The following is a 19,904-nucleotide window of genomic DNA, read 5'->3' on the forward strand; positions in this document are numbered from 1 at the left end:
CCACCTCCCTTACCCCCTTTTATAGCTGCCACCCTCTTCCGTGGTTCTCTGTCTACGACCAAAGCACCCTGCACACACGCGATCTCAGTTTCGTCTGAGCTTTATTTCAAGTTTGGTCATTACCAATAGTGTGACTTTGGGCAAGTATTTTAATCTCTCTTTGCCTCTTCTTCTCCACCCATACGCTACAGATAATAATAGAACTTACCTCATAGGCTTGCTGTAATTTATTAATGTGAAAGAAGTTCTAGGACAGGGTCTGACTCACAGTAAACAGTAATTGATGGCGGTCATTAGTAGCAGACCATACTAAAGAGGTTTAATTTATGCTAAAGATGACAGGGAGTCAGTGGAGGACTTTAAAGTCTAGAGAATGGATTAGAAGAGGTTAAGTATGAAAACTACTGGCAACAGCATAGTAAAATGTGATAAAAACATGCGCTAAATTTGACCATAAAGAAGTGAGAAGACACTCGGAGGACAACAAGTTCCCTTGAATGAGGTCAAATTTCCAGGTCCAAAGGAAAGATGAGAAGGTAGTGAAAGGGTTTGCACATTTCCTACAGAATTGATTCTAGCCATCTTTAAGATAATATGTGAAAAGATAGACGTGTCAAGAGAAGAAATGCAGGCAGATGTCATTCAGTTAAAAAGAGCCAAATTCTAGAATGGGTTACTTATAGGGGAGCTTGTGTTCACTGGAAGCCAGGATGCCCTAAGGAGTAATTGGGCCAAATAGTTTCATTTCCTTTTCTTGGAGAGAATTACAAGAGCAGAAGATTGGGAATGACCTCAGCCTTCGTGTACCTATGTTTCAAAAGGTAGTATATTTTATCCTTGCGGACAAATAAAAAGGCTAGATGTATAGCTTTCTTTTTTCAGATTTTTTAAAAATGTAATCTTTATTATCTTTCCATTACCATTTAACCTCCATATACTCCTCTCCCCTCAGCAATCGCCACACTGTCGTCCATGTCCATGTGTCCTTTCTCTTTTGTGCTCAATTCCCTCCACTAGCCCCTCCATGTTGCCCCCCGCTAGCTGTCATCTGCTCTCCACCAATGAGTCTCTCTCTGTTTTGCATATTAGTTCAGTTTATTTATTAGATTCCATATGAGTAAAATCATATGGTATTTGTCTTTCTCTGACTGGCTTATTTCACTTAACATGTTTTCCAGGTCCATCCCTATTGTTGCAAAGGGTAAAATTTTCTTCTTTTTTACTGTCAAATAGAATTCCACTGTGTAAATATCCCATAGTTGTTTTATTCATTCATCTGTTGATGGACATCTGGGTTGCTTCTATAATTGCTGATTGTAAATAACACTGCAATGAACATAGGAGTGTTTGTGTTCCTTTGAATTAGTTTTTGGGGTTCCTTGTATGTATTCTCAGAAGTGGGATTGCTGGGTCAAAAGGCAGATCCATTTTTACTTTTTTAGAGATATCTCTATAATGCTATTCACAGTGGCTGCACAAATCTGCCTTCCCACCAAAAGTGCAAAAGGGTTCCCCTTTCTCCACATCCTCATGGGCACATCCGTGTTAGCTGATTTACTGGTGATAGACATTCTGACAGGTGTGAGATGGTATCTCACTGTGGCTTTAATATGCATTCCTCTGATGATTAGTGACATTAAGCATCTTTTCATGTGCCTATTGGCCAACTTTACATCCTCTTGGGAGAAGTGTTTATTCAGTTCCTTTGGCCATTTTTTAATTGGGTTGTTTGGTTTGGGGGGATTTGGGGAAGGTTTTTTGTTTGTTTGTTTGTTTGTTTGTTTGTTTTGGTATTGAGTTCTGTAAGTACTTTATAAATTCTGGGTATTAACCTGTATCAGATGTATTGGTGATTATGTTTTCCCACTCTGTGCATTGTTTTTTATTTGTTGATGATTTCCTTTGCAAAACAAAAACTTTTTAGTTTGATGTCGTGCTGTCTGTTCCTTTTTTTTGTTTGCTTCCCTTGTGTAGGGATATATATCCAATAAAAAATTGCTATAAGCAATGTCTGAGACTTTGCTGTCTATGTTTTCTTCTAGGATTTTTATGCTTTGGGGTCTCACATTTAAGTCTTTAATCCATTTGAATATATTATGTGTGGTACAAGAAGGTGGTCTAATTTCATTTTTCTGCATGTATCTATCCAGTTCTCCCAATACCATATACTGAATAAACTATTTTAAGCCCATTCTATTTGCTTGCTTCTTCTGCCAAATATTAATTGACTATAAGGATGTCGGTTTATTTCTGGACTCTTTATTCTGTTCCATTGATCTATGTGTCTGTTTTTATGCCAGTACCATGCTGTTTTGATTACTATGGACTTATAATTTCATATTAGGTAGCATGATTCCTACAACTTTGTTCTTCTTTCTCAGGATCACTGTGGCTATGTGGGGCCTTTCATGGTTCCACATAAATTTTTGAAATATTTGCTCCAATCTGTGAAATATGTCATTGGAATATTGTTAGAAATTGCATTGAATCTATATATTATTTTGGGTAGTTATGGACATTTTAATAATGTTAATTTTTCCTATCTATGAACATTGTATTTTTATCTCCTTCAGTGTCTTATAATTTTCTGAGTACAGGTCTTTTGCATCCTTGGTAGATTTATCCCTAGGTATTCTATTCTTTCTGAAGCAATTGTGAATGGAATTGTTTTCTTAATTTCCCTATTAGTGCATTATAGCATATAAAAATGCAACTGATTTCTGGATATTGATTTTGTATACTGCTACTTTGATAAATTCATTTATCAATTCTAGTTATTACTTGGTGGAATCTTTGGGGTTCTCTATGCACAGAATCATGTCCTCTGCAAATAAAGACAGTTTTACTTCCTCCTTTGCGATTTGGAGGCCTTGTATTTCTTCTTCTTGTCTGATTGCTATGGCTAGGGCTTCCAGTACTATGTTGAATAAGAGAGCTGAAAGTGGACATCCCTGTCTTGTTGACAACCTTAAGGAGAACACTTGTAAGTTTTTGCCAGTTGAGTATGATGCTGCCAGTAAGTTATGGCCTTTATTGCATTTTGGTATGTTTATTCCCACTTGGCTGAGAGGTTTTTTTTATCATAAATGGGTTAAGTTAAGCTGGGTTTTATCAAATGCTTCTTCTGCATCTATTGATATAATCATGTGGTTTCTATCCTTCATTTTGTTTATGTGGTGAATTACATTTATTCATTTGTGAATTTTGCCCCAAACTTGCATTCCTGGAATAATTTCCACTTGATCATGGTGTATGATCTTTTTGATGTATTGCTGTATTCACTTAGCTAACATTTTGTTGAGGATTTTAGGATCTATGTTCATCAGGGATATTAGCCTATAATCTTCTTTCTTTGTAGTGTCTTTATCTGGTTTTGGAATTAAGATAATACTAGCTCTATAAAATGAGTTTGAGAGCCTTCCCTCCTCGTGAATTTTATGAAATAGTTTGAGAAGGAGAGGTGTTAGTTCTTCTCAGAATGTATGCTAAAATTCTCCTGTGAAGCCACCCAGTCCAGGGCTTTTGTTTGTTGGGAGTTTTTTTTATTACTGGGAGTTTCATTAGGTTTGATCTATCTATTCATATTCTGATTATTCCTTTTTTTAAATATATTTTATTGATTATACCATTACAGTTGTTCTATTCCCCCCTTCATTCCCCTCCACCCGCACACTCCCTCCCCCACCATTCTCCCCCCCTTAGTTTATAACCACGTGTCTCAAGTTCTTTGGATTCTATATTTCCCCCACTATTCTCACCCTCCCCACTACCTATTTTCTACCTACCATCTATGCTATTTTCTGTGCCTTCTCCCCCCTTCTCCTCCTCCCACTCCCCTGTTTCTAACCCTCCATGTGTTCTTCATTTCTATGGTTCCACTCCTGATCTAGCTGTCCTCTTGGTTTGCTTTTGTTTTAGGTGTGGTTGTTAATAACTGTGTGTTTGCTGTCCTTTCACTGTTCATATTTTTCATCTTCTTTTTCTTATATAAGTCCCTTTAGCATTTCATATAATAAGGGCTTGGTGATGATGAACTCCTTGAACTTGACCTTATCTGAGAAGCACTTTATCTGTCCTTCCATTCTAAATGAAAGTTTTGCTGGATAAAGCAATCTTGGCTGTAGGTCTTTGGATTTCATGACTTGGAATACTTCTTTCCAGCCCCTTCTTGCCTGTAAGGTCTCTTTTGAGAAATCCGCTGACAGTCTGATGGGTACTCCTTTGTAGGTGACTGTCCCCTTATCCCTTGATGCTTCTAGGATTCTCTCCTTCATTTTGGTCTTGGTTAATGTAATTATGATGTGCCTTGGTGTGTTCCTTCTTGGGTCCAACTTCTTTGGGACTCTCTGAGCTTCCTAGATTTCCTGGAAGTGTATTTCCTTTGCCAGACTGGGGAAGTTCTCCTTTATTATTTGTTCAAAGAAGTTTTCCACTCGTGGCTGTTTCTTTCCCCCTTCTGGTACCCCTATAATCCGGATGTTGGAATGTTTAAAGATGTCCTGGAGGTTCCTAAGCCTCTCCTCATTTTTTTGAATTCTCATTTCTTCATTCTTTTGTGGTGGGATGTTTTGTTCTTCCTTCTGGTCCATTCCGTTGATTTGAGTCCCAGTTTCCTTTCCATGGCTATTGGTTTCCTGTGCATCTCCCTTCATTTCAATTAGTTTAGCCTTCATATGTTCCTCTAATTTGTGACTTTGTTCCTCTAATTTGTGACTATAATCAACCAGTTCTGTGAGCATCCTGATAAATAGTGTCTTGAATTGTGCTTCTGAGAGGCTGGCAATTTCTTGGTCGCTTAGAGTTATTGGCTCTGGGACTTTGAGTTCTTTTTGCACCATCTTTTGGGCTGTTCGTGCCTGTTCCGTAGCAGGATCAGAGCCCGAAAGTGTTCACTAGAACAGGGTAACTAAGTCGCTGGGTTGTGACGTTGTATGTGGGGGCGGGGTCAAAGAGGGACAATGGCTTCCCATCTGCCACCCGCCATCGCGTCCCCCACCGGCGCTGCAGCCACCACCGTCACCAGGCCCGGGTGGTTCCGGGCTGCCTGCGCGCCTAGGTCGAGGGATCTGTCCTGCCCGACCCAGCTCCGCTGCTGACTCCGCCTCTCTTACCGTCCCCGTTGAATGGTTCGTAGTTGTCGGACTTCCGTATAATTCAATTTTCTGGTCTTTGGGTGTGTCCTAGTTCTCCAAACCTTTGTTGTGTTCAAACTTGGTTGTGGGAGAAGGCACAGTGTTTCCACCTATGCCTCCATCTTGGCGGAAGTCCCCTGATTATTCCTGATTTGGTTTTGGATTGTATGTTTCTAGGAATTTATCCATTTCATCCAGTTTGTTGGTATATAGCTGTTCTGCACCCAACATAGGAACACCTAAATAAGTAAATCTTGATGGACATAAAAGAAGAAATCAACAAAAATACAGTCATAGCTGGGGATTTTAACACCCCATTGACTCCAATGGATAGACCTCTCAGGCAGAAAATCAACAAGGAGACAGTAGCCTTAAACAACACACTAGATCAAATAGATTTCATTGATATCTTCAGAGCATTTCACCTTAAAGCAACAGAATACACATACTTTTCGAGTGTACATGGAATGTTCTCTAAGATAGATCACATGTTAGGACACAAAGCATGTCTCAATAAATTTAAACATTCTCTAACCACAATGCTATGAAACTAGAATTCAGCAAAACACTGAAAAACACACAAAGACATAAAAGCTAAATAACATGCTATTAAACAATGAATGGGTTAACAATGAGATCAAGGAAGAAATCAAAAGATACCTTGAGAGAAATAAAAATGGGGTCATGATAATTCATAATCTGTGTGACAGGGGAAAGTAATTCTATTAGGGCGATCCATAGCATTACAGGCTTACCTCAAAAAAAAAGAAAAAAGAAAAGAAAGAAAAAGGAAAAAGAAAAACAAGAAAAAGCTCAAATACACAATCTAACTTTACACTTAAAGGAACTTGAAAAAGAACAACAAACAAAGCCCAAAGTGAGTAGAAGTAAGGAAATAATAAAAATCAGAGCAGAAATAAACAAAATAGAGTCTGAGAAAATGATTTTAAAAAAGATCAGTGAATCCAAGAGCTGGTTCTTTGAAAAGATGAACAGGATTGACAAATCTTTAACCAGGCTCATCAAGAAAAAAGAGAAAAGACCCAAATAAATAAAATCAGAGATGAAGAGGAGAAATAACAACTGACACCAAGCAAATACAAAGAATTGTAAGATATATAGTTTTCTAAATCTGCCTAAAGAATGATGAGATGAGATACCACTTTACACCGGTGAGAATGGCTATCAAAAACAAAGCAATAAACAACAAATGTTGGAGAGGGTGTGGGGAAAAGGGGACTCTGGTCCACTGTTGGTGGGATTGCAGACTGGTACAACCATTATGGAAAACAGTATGGAATTTTCTCAGAAAACTAAAATTGGACTTGCCTTTTGACCCAGCAATTCCACTGCTGGGATTGTATCCTAAGAACCCTAAAACACCAATCCCAAAGAACCTATGCACCCCAATGTTCATAGCAGCACAATTTACAATAGCTAAGAGTTGGAAGCAACCTAGGTGCCCATCAGTAAATGAATGGATCAAAAAACTATGGTACATATACACAATGGAATTCTATGCAGCAGAAAGAAAGAAGGAGCTCCTGCCTTTTGCAACAGCATCGATGGAACTGGAAAGCATTATGCTGAGTGAAATAAGCCAGGTGTTGAAGGACAAATACCATATGATCTCACCTTTAACAGGAAGCTAAACAAAATATAACCAAAGACACTGAAAGAGAGAACAGGGGGACAGTGACCAGAGGGGAGAGGGGAGGGAATTTCAGGGGAAATAGGGGAGTGATTTAGAGGAACAAATATAAAGGATACATGGACAACAACTAAGAAGAGTGGAAATGGGAGGGAGAGGGGAGCATGGGGGGATGGGATGGGAGTAAAAGACAGAAAACTGTACTTGAAAAATCATTAAATAAATAAATTAAATTAAAAATGTAAATTAGCACTGTCAACTCCAAACTATTGCTGTTATACAATCCCTCATTAAGTATTTTAAGAATTCTACCTGTACATGTTTATTATTAAATTATTTCTATACAAACTATATTAATATATAATGTATATTATAACATATATTCAAAAATGTAAAATTTAAAACCATGAGGTGAAGGTAAAAATATTTTTATATAATTTTACAGCTTTATATTTTTCATCAGTAAAGTTTAAAATAATTTTATGAAAAAGTGATTTCATAATTTACTGAAAAAAATCTATTTGTTCATATTTGAAGTAGGAAAGATCTGATGGCAACAAATTATCTTAGCTTTGCTTCAACTCAGAGGTTTCTTTCCCCTTTATTCCTAAAAGATATTTTCACTAGATACAGAATTCTGGGTTAACAGTTCTTTTTTTATCAGCCTCTGACTAATGTGCTACATTCTTTTTTGACTCCCATTGTTTCTGATGAGAGATTATCTGTCATTCAAATTGTTTTTCCCCTATAGAAAAGGTATCATTTCTCTCATTGTTTCCAATATATTTTGTCTTTAATGCTTAAAAATTTGTGATTTGTCTTGGTGTGAATTTTTTTAGGGTTTATCCTGTTTAGAGTTTATGTGGCTTATTGAACCTACATAGGTGTATGTATTTTGTCAAATTCGAGTTTTCAGTCATTTGTTTGAGTGCTTTATTCTGCCTGCCCTCTTTCTTTTCTCTTTCTGTGACTCTGATGATATGAATGTTAGATATTTTGTTATAGTTCCATAGGTCTTTGAGATTTTGACTTTTTAATTCTGTTTCTCTATTATTCAGATTGAGTAATTTCTTATATCATTCTATCTTAGAGTTCCCTGACTCTTTCTTCTGTTTTCTTTATTTTTGCCTTGATCCCATCATTGAGTTTTTTATTTCAGTTTTGGTACTTTTCAGTTCTAAAAGTTTCATTTGGTCCTTCTTTATATTTTCTATTTCTTGCTGAGGCTTTCTTTTTCTTTTCTGAGACTTTATTTTTTATGTGTCAAGTGTATTCATAATTGCTGGCTGAAGCATTTTTGTGATGCTGCTTTAAAGTCCTTGTTGGGTAATTAGACCATCTCTGTCTTCTTGGTGTTGGCATTGATTGTCTTTCTTCACGCAGGTTGAGACCTTCCAGGTTCTTGGTATAATGAGTGCTTTTGGATTGAAACTTAAATCTTTGTATATTATTTCACAAGACTTTAGATCTCAGTTATACATTCTGTTTTTCTGAGTTTCCCTGGCACTGTTCCACCAGGGGAGGATGAAATGTGCTGCTTTGTTACTGCCAGGTAAAGAGAGAAATCTGGGTTTACCACTGACCATGGAGAGGGGTTATAGTCCTTGCCTCTGCTAACTAATGATGTGAGTTTTGGCTCCCTGTGAGGCTACATTGATATCTCCTTGGCTGGAAGAAGTAAGAGTAACTCCTTACTGTTTTCCATGTGACTCCACGACAACATGGGGAAGGAGGCCTTGTTACCAGTGCATAGTGGTGAAACTGCTGATGCCCCACTGGGACTCCTCTGACGTCACACAGTGGGTAGAACAAGTGGCCCCTCAGTACTTCCAGGTGAGTGGAAGTCCCCACTCCCTATTCAGCCTCTCAGACACTGCCTGGCAGAGCCATTTGGTGCCTTGTTACATCTCATGGAGTCAGGCTCTCCACTTAGCCTTTGATTCTGCAGGTGAAGATGGGGCCATAGTTTTTTCTGTGATGTTTGGCTGAAGTTGAACAGTTATTGTCTAAAAGTTTTCTGTCTTGCTAGGTTGCCCCTTTCCTAGCCTTTCGGTTGGAGAGTACAGGCTAATGTTAGGGTCTTTGTTTATCTCTACCCATTGGCAATTCCATGTTGCCAGTTTTCCAAGCTCCAAATCATAGACATATGGGGTCAAAATAAAACCTAGGGCACTCACCACTGTGTCCTTCTTTGGGTCCCAAGGTCCCTAGCCAGTCTGTCTTCTTTCCTCAAATTGTCTGCCTTATCTTTGTTTTATATGTAATGTGCAGGATTCTTAATTTTACTTAAGAGAAAAAAGAGGGAAATTACATCTACTTCATCTTCCTGCAAGTGAAAGTCTTAATGAGCAAGAATTTTTAATGAGAGCATTGTGACTGAAGGCCAGATCTAATCAAACCATAATGTTTTACTTCTTAATATGGCTGTCAGACATGCCATGTGAGGAGTGGGACTGTTACTGTGATATTTGCTTAGGCACAGGCTGGCATCATTAGTGTTACTTCCAACCCATCATCACTCTGCAGAAATACTTTAGGTCACTTAACTTGTTCTTTCCACATTTTATGTACCATATTTTTGATTCTGGTAGGTAGGTGAAGGACTAATATAAGGGAATATTATATATGAAAATGGTCTATATTGAAATATAGAATATCGTAAAACTTTAAGAGATAGCAAATATGTTTAATCATGAAACAAGGATTCCAAAAAGGTGTCTCAAGCTAAAGGGATAAACAGAAACTATTATGTTTCATTTTCACAGAAATTTAACATCAGCACATAAGTTTAAAATTTTACTTCAAAGGTCAGACACAGGATGAGGATAACGTGACCGATAAGGATGCCTGCCTTCTCCTCGCTCTCTCCTCCTCCCCTCTGGTGGAACGTACCGAGAGGTATGGCAGCTGTGAGCTCAATTCAAGAGAGCAGCAGGGCAAGCTACAAATGACATGTCAGGGTGCTTTGCACAAAAGAGACACGAAAAAAATGTTCTGAATGAGTCATATTGAAAAAGGTAACTACAACACTAGGCTACAACAAAAATATTACAACAAATGTTAAAAAAAAGTAGTAATTTCACTAGGGTCTGCATTAGTCAATTATATTTTAAATATATCCAGTCTTGTACAATATGTTGAATAGTAAAGTTGCATTTGTTGTTTTTCTTTTCAGAGTATAAAAGCAATATATTCCCATTGTAAGCAACTTGGGAAATAAGAGAAAGCTTAAGAAAGAACACTGAAAATGTCCATCAATAGCCACTATATATTATTTCCAGGTATCATGCTTTCTAATCTTATTAATTCAATATATATATTGAATATGTTCAATATATATTGCAGGCACTCAGTAGTGCCTGCAATATGCCTATGACTCTAGCAGGAATCATGTCAGGCCCCAGTGACACAGTGGTAAACAAGAAGCGCAGTCCTTCACCTCAGGAAACAGGACCATGGGAGAGACAAACCTGAAAGCCAGTGTTATGTCTGTAAAAGAATGCCTGGCACAATCTCATATTTTCTGAGAAATAAGTTGGGAACCACGTCTCTTTAGTTGGCAGAAGACTGAGGAGAAATTTTAAAACTATCCTCAAGTACTTAAAGGAACAAAATTAACAAGACTAGTTTAGATTATCTTAGAGGACAAATCTAAGACCCATGCATGGAAGTTATAAAGAAGCAAATTTTGGTTTGGTATAAGAGTGAATTATCTAATAATGAGAGTGAACCAAAGTTGTTAGAGGCCTCTTTAAAAGTGGGGAATTCTCTACCCTGAAAGTGGCAAAGCTGGAAGGCCATCATTAGGAATGGCAGAGTGACAGGTCACGCAAAGCAGGAAGCAGAGCATCAATGACTTTCATGACTAAATTATAGATCTTTCATGCAAGTAAACCTGAGATAAACCAAGAAGACGGTAATACATAGATTGTTAGAGTATAGACACGGTGTCTGGAGCAGCAGAAGCCACTTTGCGGTCATAAGACAATAAGCATTAAAAAAAAGGCCATGCCCTGGCTGGTGTAGCTCAGTGGATTGAGCGTGAGCCTGCAAACCACATGATCGCGATTCAATTCCCAGTCAGGGCACATGCCTGGGTTGCAGGCCAGTTCCCAGCAGGGGACTCATGAGAGGCACCCATACATTGATATTTCTCTCCTCTCCTTCCCTTCCTCTCTAAAGATAAATAAATAAAATCTTAAAAAAAAATAAAATGGTTAAAAAATTTTTACAAATGTTTAAAGGCCAAAAGAAAATAAGCCAATTCAAGAAAGACAAGTACTATATGATTCACTCACGTGTGGAATCTAATGAACAAAATGAAGTAACAAGCAAAATAGAGACAGAATCATACATAGACAGCAGATGACAGCTGCCAATGGTGGGGTGTGGGGGAGGGAGCTAGGAGGGAGGGTAGAAGAGTTGAACAAAAAAGAAAAACTCATAGACACAGACAACAGTGTGGTGATTGCCAGGAGGAAGGGGTGGGAGAGGTGGAGGAAGGTATAAGTGGACAAATGTGGATGGACAGTTACTTGACTTGGGTGGGTGAATATACAATAAAGTGAACAGATGATGTGTTGTGCATAATGTGGTACTAACACTGTCACAACAGAATTATGCACCTGAAACCTGCATAATTTTGTTAAACAGTGTCACCCCCAAAAAATTCAATAAAAAAAGATAGAAAAAGAAACTGGAATACAAAGAAAGGTCCAAGACTTTCATTAATTGCATATTGATGCTAAGGATCACCTACCTCCACTATTTTTTCATTTTTAAAACAAGTCAGTCCTTGCTTGTTCATACCACTGCAGATGGGTGTATGTTACATGCAGTATGCTTCTTGTTATGGATGGTAATTGTTTCCTGTCCAAATTTCTGCCCCTAAAAATCAGTGAGCATAATAAAAAGTGGTTGTTGTACTCTGTGCTTAGCACAGTTTGTCATGCAGCACCAGATGGCAAACGTAGCCCACGACAGAGACTGGAAGAGAGCAGGATCACACAATAAAACAGACGGACATGTCCTGAACATTATCCAAAACACTAGTCAGATTTTAAGTTGAAAAGAGGGTAGGATGAGTTCTGAATATGATTTTTTAAAGCAACATGTGATGAGAAATTAGTTCTCACACTAAGCATCACGTGGATCAATCATGAAGATAATTGCATGCCAATAAAGAGATAAGGGGTGGGAGACAGAAGAGAGTGCCTTTGGACAACAGTTATTGGATAAAAAGAAGAGGAACTTCGTGTTAAAAAGGAGCAAAAGATCTCAAAAATCTTTATGGTGTTTAGAAACTTGGCCAGAAGCTCCTAACCTTATGAAAGTTAACTTTGAGTTAAAATCTTTGCGCCACTTCAAGGATGAAACTCGGCGAAATTGGTCTATTTTTGATAATGTGTTCATGATGATTCTTCAGATCTAGCAACTCCCTGTAACCATTGTAAATCAAATTTTATTTTATTACAGGAGGAACCCTATAATTACAGCAGCAGATATTTTGAGGCTTTTCAAAATTATGCTGGCACAAGCACAAACTTACAAAGAACAATAATAGACAAAGTTATTTAAAGGGAAAGTTTATAATGTTATTCTGCACGTGATGGACAGTTTTTGCACTTTCCCACTGTGGCCCCATTAACAAGTAAAGGAAAACCTTCCAGAATCCCAAGCTCCTCCAAGCAACAGTATTGTCTGCTCCTATTTACCATCTGAAGATGGGTCTAGGGGTGACAGTTCTCACTGTTGCTTTGAATCAACTAAAAAATTTCACATTTTGTAAGTTCAATGGCATTCAGAAATTGCCCTCCCAAAAAAGATGTTTACATTTCCAGAACAGTTTATTTTCCCATAAAATGACTGAACACACTCTTTGCTCAACCATAATATAACTTTCTATCTCACTACTACTGTGACTTGAAAAAATTGTCACGATGTTTGATATGGTTCTGCGTCAGCTCCGTAGTTACACTTGGAATTAATGTTCAAGTAGGTTCCCCAAATAAACTCTAATTATTCTAAGGATAGAGTTAAAGCTTTATTTCTCACTTTATCACTTAAAAGACGGTAAAGAAAGATATCAGAATGACTCTTTTCTGGTCCACCCATTCTTTTCAACTCTTTTGCATGGCACCAAAATCTACTCTGTTCATTAACTCTTCCAGGAAATAGGTCTCATTCCATCAGGGTTGCCACATCAAATACAAATATTGCAATGGACATACATATAATACAGCATTATCTGAATTCAAAGTTAACTAAGCATCCTGTATTTTTATGTTGTAAGTCTAAGCAACCTTCCATGCAATACCACTGAAGGAACCGTTTTCCTTTCTGAGGAATCCCTCCTAGCCCTCCTAAGAAATATCTAGGATGTGGTACTGACACTGTCACAACAGAGCTATATTAGAAGTCCAAACAAATAAAATCCTTATCACACAAATACAAAACTTTCAGTGTCTGGGTTTCATATAGACAGTGTATTCTCCAGTGCTGCCTTGGTGTTTAACTCCCCCACACTCACGCACACGCACATGTGCTTTATGCACACACACACAGCACACACACAGGTAATAAGCACATCTCCTCTCACTTTCTCATCCGCAGGGTTGGAGCAGACCTTGCAAGCAGGAAGAGAAGCCTCTCCCCTAAGTCCCAGCACAAGGGCCCCCCTGCCACCGCCAGCCAGGCTCTGTGAGGTGGTGCTGTCGTAGTTTGCTTGGCTGGAGGTTTCCACTTGAGGGACCCCATCATTGTGGAAATAGAACCTTATTCTGAAATAAAACAGGGAACAATTTGTGTTGTTGGGAGATTCCAAATCTCTCCTTGCCACAGTGTTCTCCCACTCTGAATAGAGAATACCTCCAATCCACCCTGGATCATCTTTCCCAAACTAGTCCACCAAAGGCCCAGCTGCCGGCTCAGGCCCATTTCTTCAATTAGTACTTCTCTCTATTACACTTGTGCTGCAGCTAGAAATAGAAGGAATTGACAGTTCTCTAGTCTGAACCTTATTTTTTACAAATAGGACTGCTAAAGCCCAGAGGTGACATGATGCACTGAAGTCACAAAGCTAAAGTATCCACTGCTGGACAAAGTCCACCCGGTGTTCTTTCCAACACCACCCTGTACCTCACTCAGCAACTCGGCTTTCTCAACTGAGACAGAGTTGATCAAGTCAAATCCCAGGAAATTAATTCTTGCTGTGCAGTCTTATAAGAAATTACTTTATTAAACAGACTTTTAATTTGCTCATTTATAAGAAAAAATTTACTTCCCTTGTGGGATAAATAATACTTTTTATCTAGACCATGGATGGTAAACATTTTTTGGAAAAAAATCCAGATAGTAAATACTTTAGGATTTACATCCATGTAGTCTTTCTATTTCTATTCCAAATACAGTGCTTTGGAGATCCTATTCCCTATTAAATTATTTCATCAGTAGCTACCTAAGATGTCCTGGTGTGGCAGCCATGGAGGTGCCCCACACAAATCTTCCTTTAAAAGAACATGCTATGAGGACCATAGCTTATTAAAAATCTCCAGTATCACACTCAGAGTGTGCCCACCGTAGCATTCGCTGTGAGACCGCATTTTCCTGGGACTCGTCTCACCCAGTAAGTGCACATGACGGGGGACCAGAATGGGCCATTCCTGCCTAACTTGGGATTACTCTAAAATAAGGGTCAGTAATTATTTTTCTGTAAAAAGTCAAATAATAAATATTTAAATTTTTTAGCTATGTGCTCACTGTTACCACTACTCACCTCTGCCATTTTAGCACAAAAGTAATCATAGACAATAGGTAAACTAATGGGTGTGACTATTAAATTTTACTTACAATGCCATGTGGCAGACCACTTTTGTCCCATGGGCCTTCGTATGCCAACCTCTGCTCTAAAAGATGAAGGGACCCTTCACTGACCTAACCAAATATTTTTCTCAGGACTGTGCTGTGGTCTGAGGCTCTTCCTGCCCAATCTCTCCCACTCTCTCTCCTTCACAAGTATCAGACCTGCGTACTCCTGTTATCCCTACTTGCTCTTCTTCCTTCTTCCTCTATTCTTCATGGGCATTTTATCTAATGAAATCTCTTGCACATTAATCCCATGTTGATATCTGCTACTCTGAAGACACAACTAGCACTTCTTGCATTTATTTCAAATGTGATTGGCTGCCAATAGACTCTACATAAATTATGCATAAAATGTGACACAAAGTAAAATTTTCTTTTTGGGGGGATTTTTCAACATTTATATTTTCAGTGGGATTCTCATATTTCCTTTTTTTCCAATTTTTTTATTTAATTATTTTTCAAGTACAGTTTTCTGTCTATTACTCCCATCCCATCCCACCCCCTTGCTCCCCCCTCCCTCCCATTTCCACCCTCCTCAGTTGTTGTCCATGTATCCTTTATATATGTTCCTGTAAATCCCTCCCCTATTTCCCCTGAAATTCCCTCCCCTCTCCCCTCTGGTCACTGTCAGCCTGTTCTCTATTTCAGTGTCTTTGGTTATATTTTGCTTGCTTGTTTGTTTTGTTGTTTAGCTTCCTGTTAAGGTGAGATCATATGGTATTTGTCCTTCAACACCTGGCTTATTTCACTCAGCATAATGCTTTCCAGTTCCATCCATGATGTTGCAAAAGGCAGGAGCTCCTTCTTTCTTTCTGCTGCATAGAATTCCATTGTGTATATGTACCATAGTTTTTTGATCCATTCATTTACTGATGGGCACCTAGGTTGCTTCCAACTCTTAGCTATTGTAAATTGTGCTGCTATGAACATTGGGCTGCATAGGTTCTTTGGGATTGGTGTTTTAGGGTTCTTAAGATACAGTCCCAGTAGTGGAATTTCTGGGTCAAAAGGCAAGTCCAATTTTAGTTTTCTGAGAAAATTCCATACTGTTTTCCATAATGGTTGTACCAGTCTGCAATCCCACCAACAGTGGACCAGAGTCCCCTTTTCCCCACTCTCTCTCCAACATTTGTTGTTTATTGCTTTGTTTATGATAGCCATTCTCACTGGTGTAAAGTGGTATCTCATTGTGGTTTTAATTTGCATCTCTCTGATAGCTAGTGATATCGAGCATGTTTTCATGTGTCTCTGAATCCTCTGTATGTCCTCCTTGCAGAAGTGTCTGTTCAAGTCCTTTCCCCATTTTTTAATTGGGTTAGTTGTCTTACAAAGTAAAATTTTCTATATTTGTTTCATTCACACAAAAAATGATTAGCTTAAAATAAAGTGATATATATAAGTTGAATATAATACAGGGTGGAAAAGAGGGAGAAAGGATGACGTGATGGGACTACAACAGACTTACCTCAGAAGACCTGAGATGAGCTCTTGCTTTGGCATTTTTTGGCCCTGTGATTCTTCAGCTCTTTAAGATCCACTTGGAAATGGATTGATCCTGCTTTCCCTATCTCACAGCACTGCTGAGAGAACATATGAGAAAGCACAGCACTGTCATTCGAAACACAGCCTGTGTTTGTCATGCTTAAATCATTACACTTCTTTTTGTCCCTAATCAGTTCCCCAGCATTTTATTGATGAGTTGAATTGTTGATTTTATAGGAAATATAAGGTTATTCCATGTAAAAGAATAAATAGGAAAGCCTATGCATAGTTCAAATAAGTTGTTCTGGCTGGCCATTGTCCTTGGTTGAAGTTCAAGAGTAATGCAGCCGATATTGCAAGCGTGACCCCCTCACTGACCAACTGAGTTTGAACTGAGGGAAGATGAGGCATCTCTCACCTGCATCAACCACCTTGTTTCCAAAGGAAACAGATAAACTGTCACCATTACAGAAATAAGTATTCAAAGTTTATATCCTGTTTACATTGGACCAGGAGTATTATCATCTAACCTGAAGCACATCCCCACCACTGTCAGGCTCAGGCCATGGATTTCTCACTGGTCCCTCCAGACTGAAATGGATTGGCATTTGTTCCCCAGATATGAAAAGAGACAAGAGAAATAACTAAAATTCTCCTCAAGTTTGTATCTTATTAGAGCAGGGAGGCACAGAGGCAACAACCAGGGCAGTTCCATACCTGTGTGAGTTTCATAAGTCAACACTGGTGTGCATTGGTACAGGCTACATAAAATGACTCTTTTGTCCAGAGAATAGACCAAGAATAAGAGGCTCAAGGACAATTAGTGCAAAAATGAATCATATGAAAAGACAAAAGCAAAAAGCTAGAAAAAGGCTTCCAAGAATATTTGCTGAATTGTGAGAAATTAGCATAAACCCAAGGAAAGAGTCATAAAGTTTACTTTCTTGTTCACTCAAACTTATTTATAAGCACCTACTATGTACCAGACACTGCTCTAGGTGCAAGGATTTGGAGACACCCAAGACATAAGAGTCTGCTTACATTTTCATCATGAGAAGGTAGCCAAAAAAAGCACCACATACTTTAAAATTACTTTCAGAGCATGACCAAGCCTATGAAGAAAATAAACCAAGATAAAATGGGGCACAGCGTGGAAGATAAGGCAGTCAGGGAAAACCTATTGAAAGAGGTCACATTTTAGCCAGACATAAGCAATGCAAAGGAGACAACCACAGGGTGATGGGGGAAGACATTTATACACAGAGGAAATGGTAAGTGCAAAGACCCTGAGGCAGGGACAAGATTGAAATATGCAAGAATAGAAAAAAGGCCAGTGTGTCTGCTGCTTAGTGAACCAGAGGAAGGGGGTGTGAAATAAGGTTACAGACATAGGCAGGGTCCAGATCAGGGCTTTGAGACCAGGGTTAACCACTCAGATTTTATTCTAATGAAATGAGAAGCCACTGAACCACTAGAGTCTTTTAACCAGATTAAAGTTGGAAGCAAACATACCTACCAATATGACTTCTTCTCAGAGATAGAAACCTTGTCTTGCTCATCTATCATTAATTTCAAACCCAGTCAGTGCTCAATGCATTCTGTGTTCTCATGAATTCTCAGTGCACTGAACTGAGAAAAGACTATTTATGTCCAGCCTACACTGATCCTTATATATAAGGGGGGACTCCCAAAAGAATGGAATTTGTTTATAAAAATGTGTGTATTTATTCTTACATGTTTAAACTTCAGTCACCTTCAAAGTACTCTCCATTGGATGCAATACACCTATTGAGATATTTTTCCACTGCTGAAGACAGGTTTTGGACTCATCGACTTTGATGCCTTTTAGTGCTTCTGCCATTTTTTGTTTCACCTCTTCCAGGTCAGCAAAATATTTCCCTTTGAGGACTTTTTTCATCCAGGGAAATAAAACAAAGTCACTTGGGGGTGATATCAGGTGAATAGGGAGTGTGGGGCAAGGGGATCATGCTGTTTCCGGTCAAAAACTGCTGAACACTCCACATGATGTGGGCAGGTGTGCTCACAAAATCACCCATCATGAAATGAGCAAGTGCCATTGAAAGAGTCTTCAGGACTTCCAGTGATGATGGAGGTGTAGGTAGACACACTTTGTCTCCTCTCACAACCAAAAGAAGGACAACAAGAAATTTAAAGAACAAAAAATAATGAAACTACCAGAAAATTGAACTGCATGAAGGTCCAACAACCAAGCAGTTAAAGAAAAAACATTCATCCAGGTTGGTAGGAAGGGAGGAAACAGCCAGCTGATAGAGAGGACATGCAGCAAAAGGCTGCTGGCAGACCAAGCAGTACCACATTTGCTTGCAGATAGACTGGGAGGAACCGCTGGGGAGCAAGACAGACCACACAACCCAGGGTTCCAGCACAGGGAAAGAAAGCCTCAAAAGCTCTGGCTGTCACAAATCTGTGGAAGTTTCAACAGCATGAGACACTCCCAGTCTCCCCAGTCTTATTGGAGAGAGCCATAAGATCCTAAAATGTACACAAACCCACCCACCCAGAAATCAGCACCCAGTTTGCTTATGGGTAGCAGGAGAAGTGACTGAAAGCCTGTCCAGAGCCAAGCAAGTGGCACTGTTTCCTCTTGACCCCTCCCCCACATACTGCACCACAATGCAGCAATTCACCAGGGTTGCTCCACTCTGGTGAATGAATACCTAAGGCTCTGCCCCTTATAAATAACAGTTGTGCCAAGACAAAGAAATATGCCCTTCTTTGATCTGTGCAAGAACAGATTGAAGCTCCAAAAATAAAACTAAGCAATGAAGATACAGCCAACGTATCAGATGCACAGTTCAAAACATTGGTAATCAGGATGATCACAGAAATGTTTGAGCATGATCACAAAATAAAAGAAAAAGTGAAGGCTGTGAAAAGTGAAATAAAGGAAAAGGTACAGAGAACCAACAGTAATGGGAAGGAAACCAGGACTCAAATCAGCCATATAAAGCAGAAAGGAGAAATAAACATTCAACCAGAACAGAATGAAAAAACAAGAACTCAAAAATGTAAGGAGAAGCTTAGGAACACCCAGGACAACTTTAAATGTTCCAACATTCAAATCATAGGGGTGCCAGAAGGAGAAGAAGACCAAGAAATTGAAATCGTATTTGAAAACATAATGAAGAACTTCCCCAGTCTAGCAAAGGAAATAGACTTCCAAGAAGTCCAGGAAGCCCAGAGAGTTCCACAGAAGTTGGACCCAAGGAAGCACACACCAAGGCACATCATAATTATATTACCCAAGATTAAAGATAAGGAGAGAATCTTAAAAACAGCAAGAGAAAAGGAGACAGTTACCTACAAAGGAGTTCCCATAAGACTATCAGCTGACTTCTCAAAAGAAACCTTACAGGCAAGAAGGGGCTGAAAAGAAGTATTTAAAGTCATGAAAGGCAAGGACCTACATCCAAGATACTCTATCAAGCAAAGTTATAAGTTAGAATAGAAGGACAAATAATGTGCTTCACAGATATGGTAAGTTAAAGGAGATCATTATCACCAAAACCTTATTATATGAAATGTTAAAGGACTTATGTGAGGAAAAGATCAAAACTGTGAACAGTAAAATGACAACAAACTCAAAACTATCAACAACTGAATCTAAAAAAAACACAAAAACAAAAACAAAGTAAGCAAACAACTACAGCAGGAACAGAATCACAGAAATGGAGATCACATGGATGGTTATCAGTGGGGGAGTAAGACGGAGAGAGGGGGGAAATGTACAGAGA

The 19,904-nt window shown here is 38.8% G+C and overlaps 1 long non-coding RNA gene across 1 annotated transcript; it reads right to left on the bottom strand.

The window, feature by feature from the left end:
• Positions 1 to 1,124: 1,124 nt before the first annotated feature.
• Positions 1,125 to 14,600, bottom strand: LOC118975843 (uncharacterized). Its single transcript, XR_005064153.1, has 3 exons — positions 14,551 to 14,600; positions 12,923 to 12,928; positions 1,125 to 1,138 (listed from the first exon to the last, which is right to left on the bottom strand). It is a non-coding gene; the product is annotated as an uncharacterized LOC118975843 (long non-coding RNA).
• Positions 14,601 to 19,904: the final 5,304 nt, after the last annotated feature.

This window comes from Sturnira hondurensis, unplaced genomic scaffold (genome assembly GCF_014824575.4).
Source record: "Sturnira hondurensis isolate 20B ecotype Veracruz unplaced genomic scaffold, ASM1482457v3 Scaffold0020601, whole genome shotgun sequence".
Taxonomy (NCBI): Eukaryota; Metazoa; Chordata; class Mammalia; order Chiroptera; family Phyllostomidae; genus Sturnira; species Sturnira hondurensis.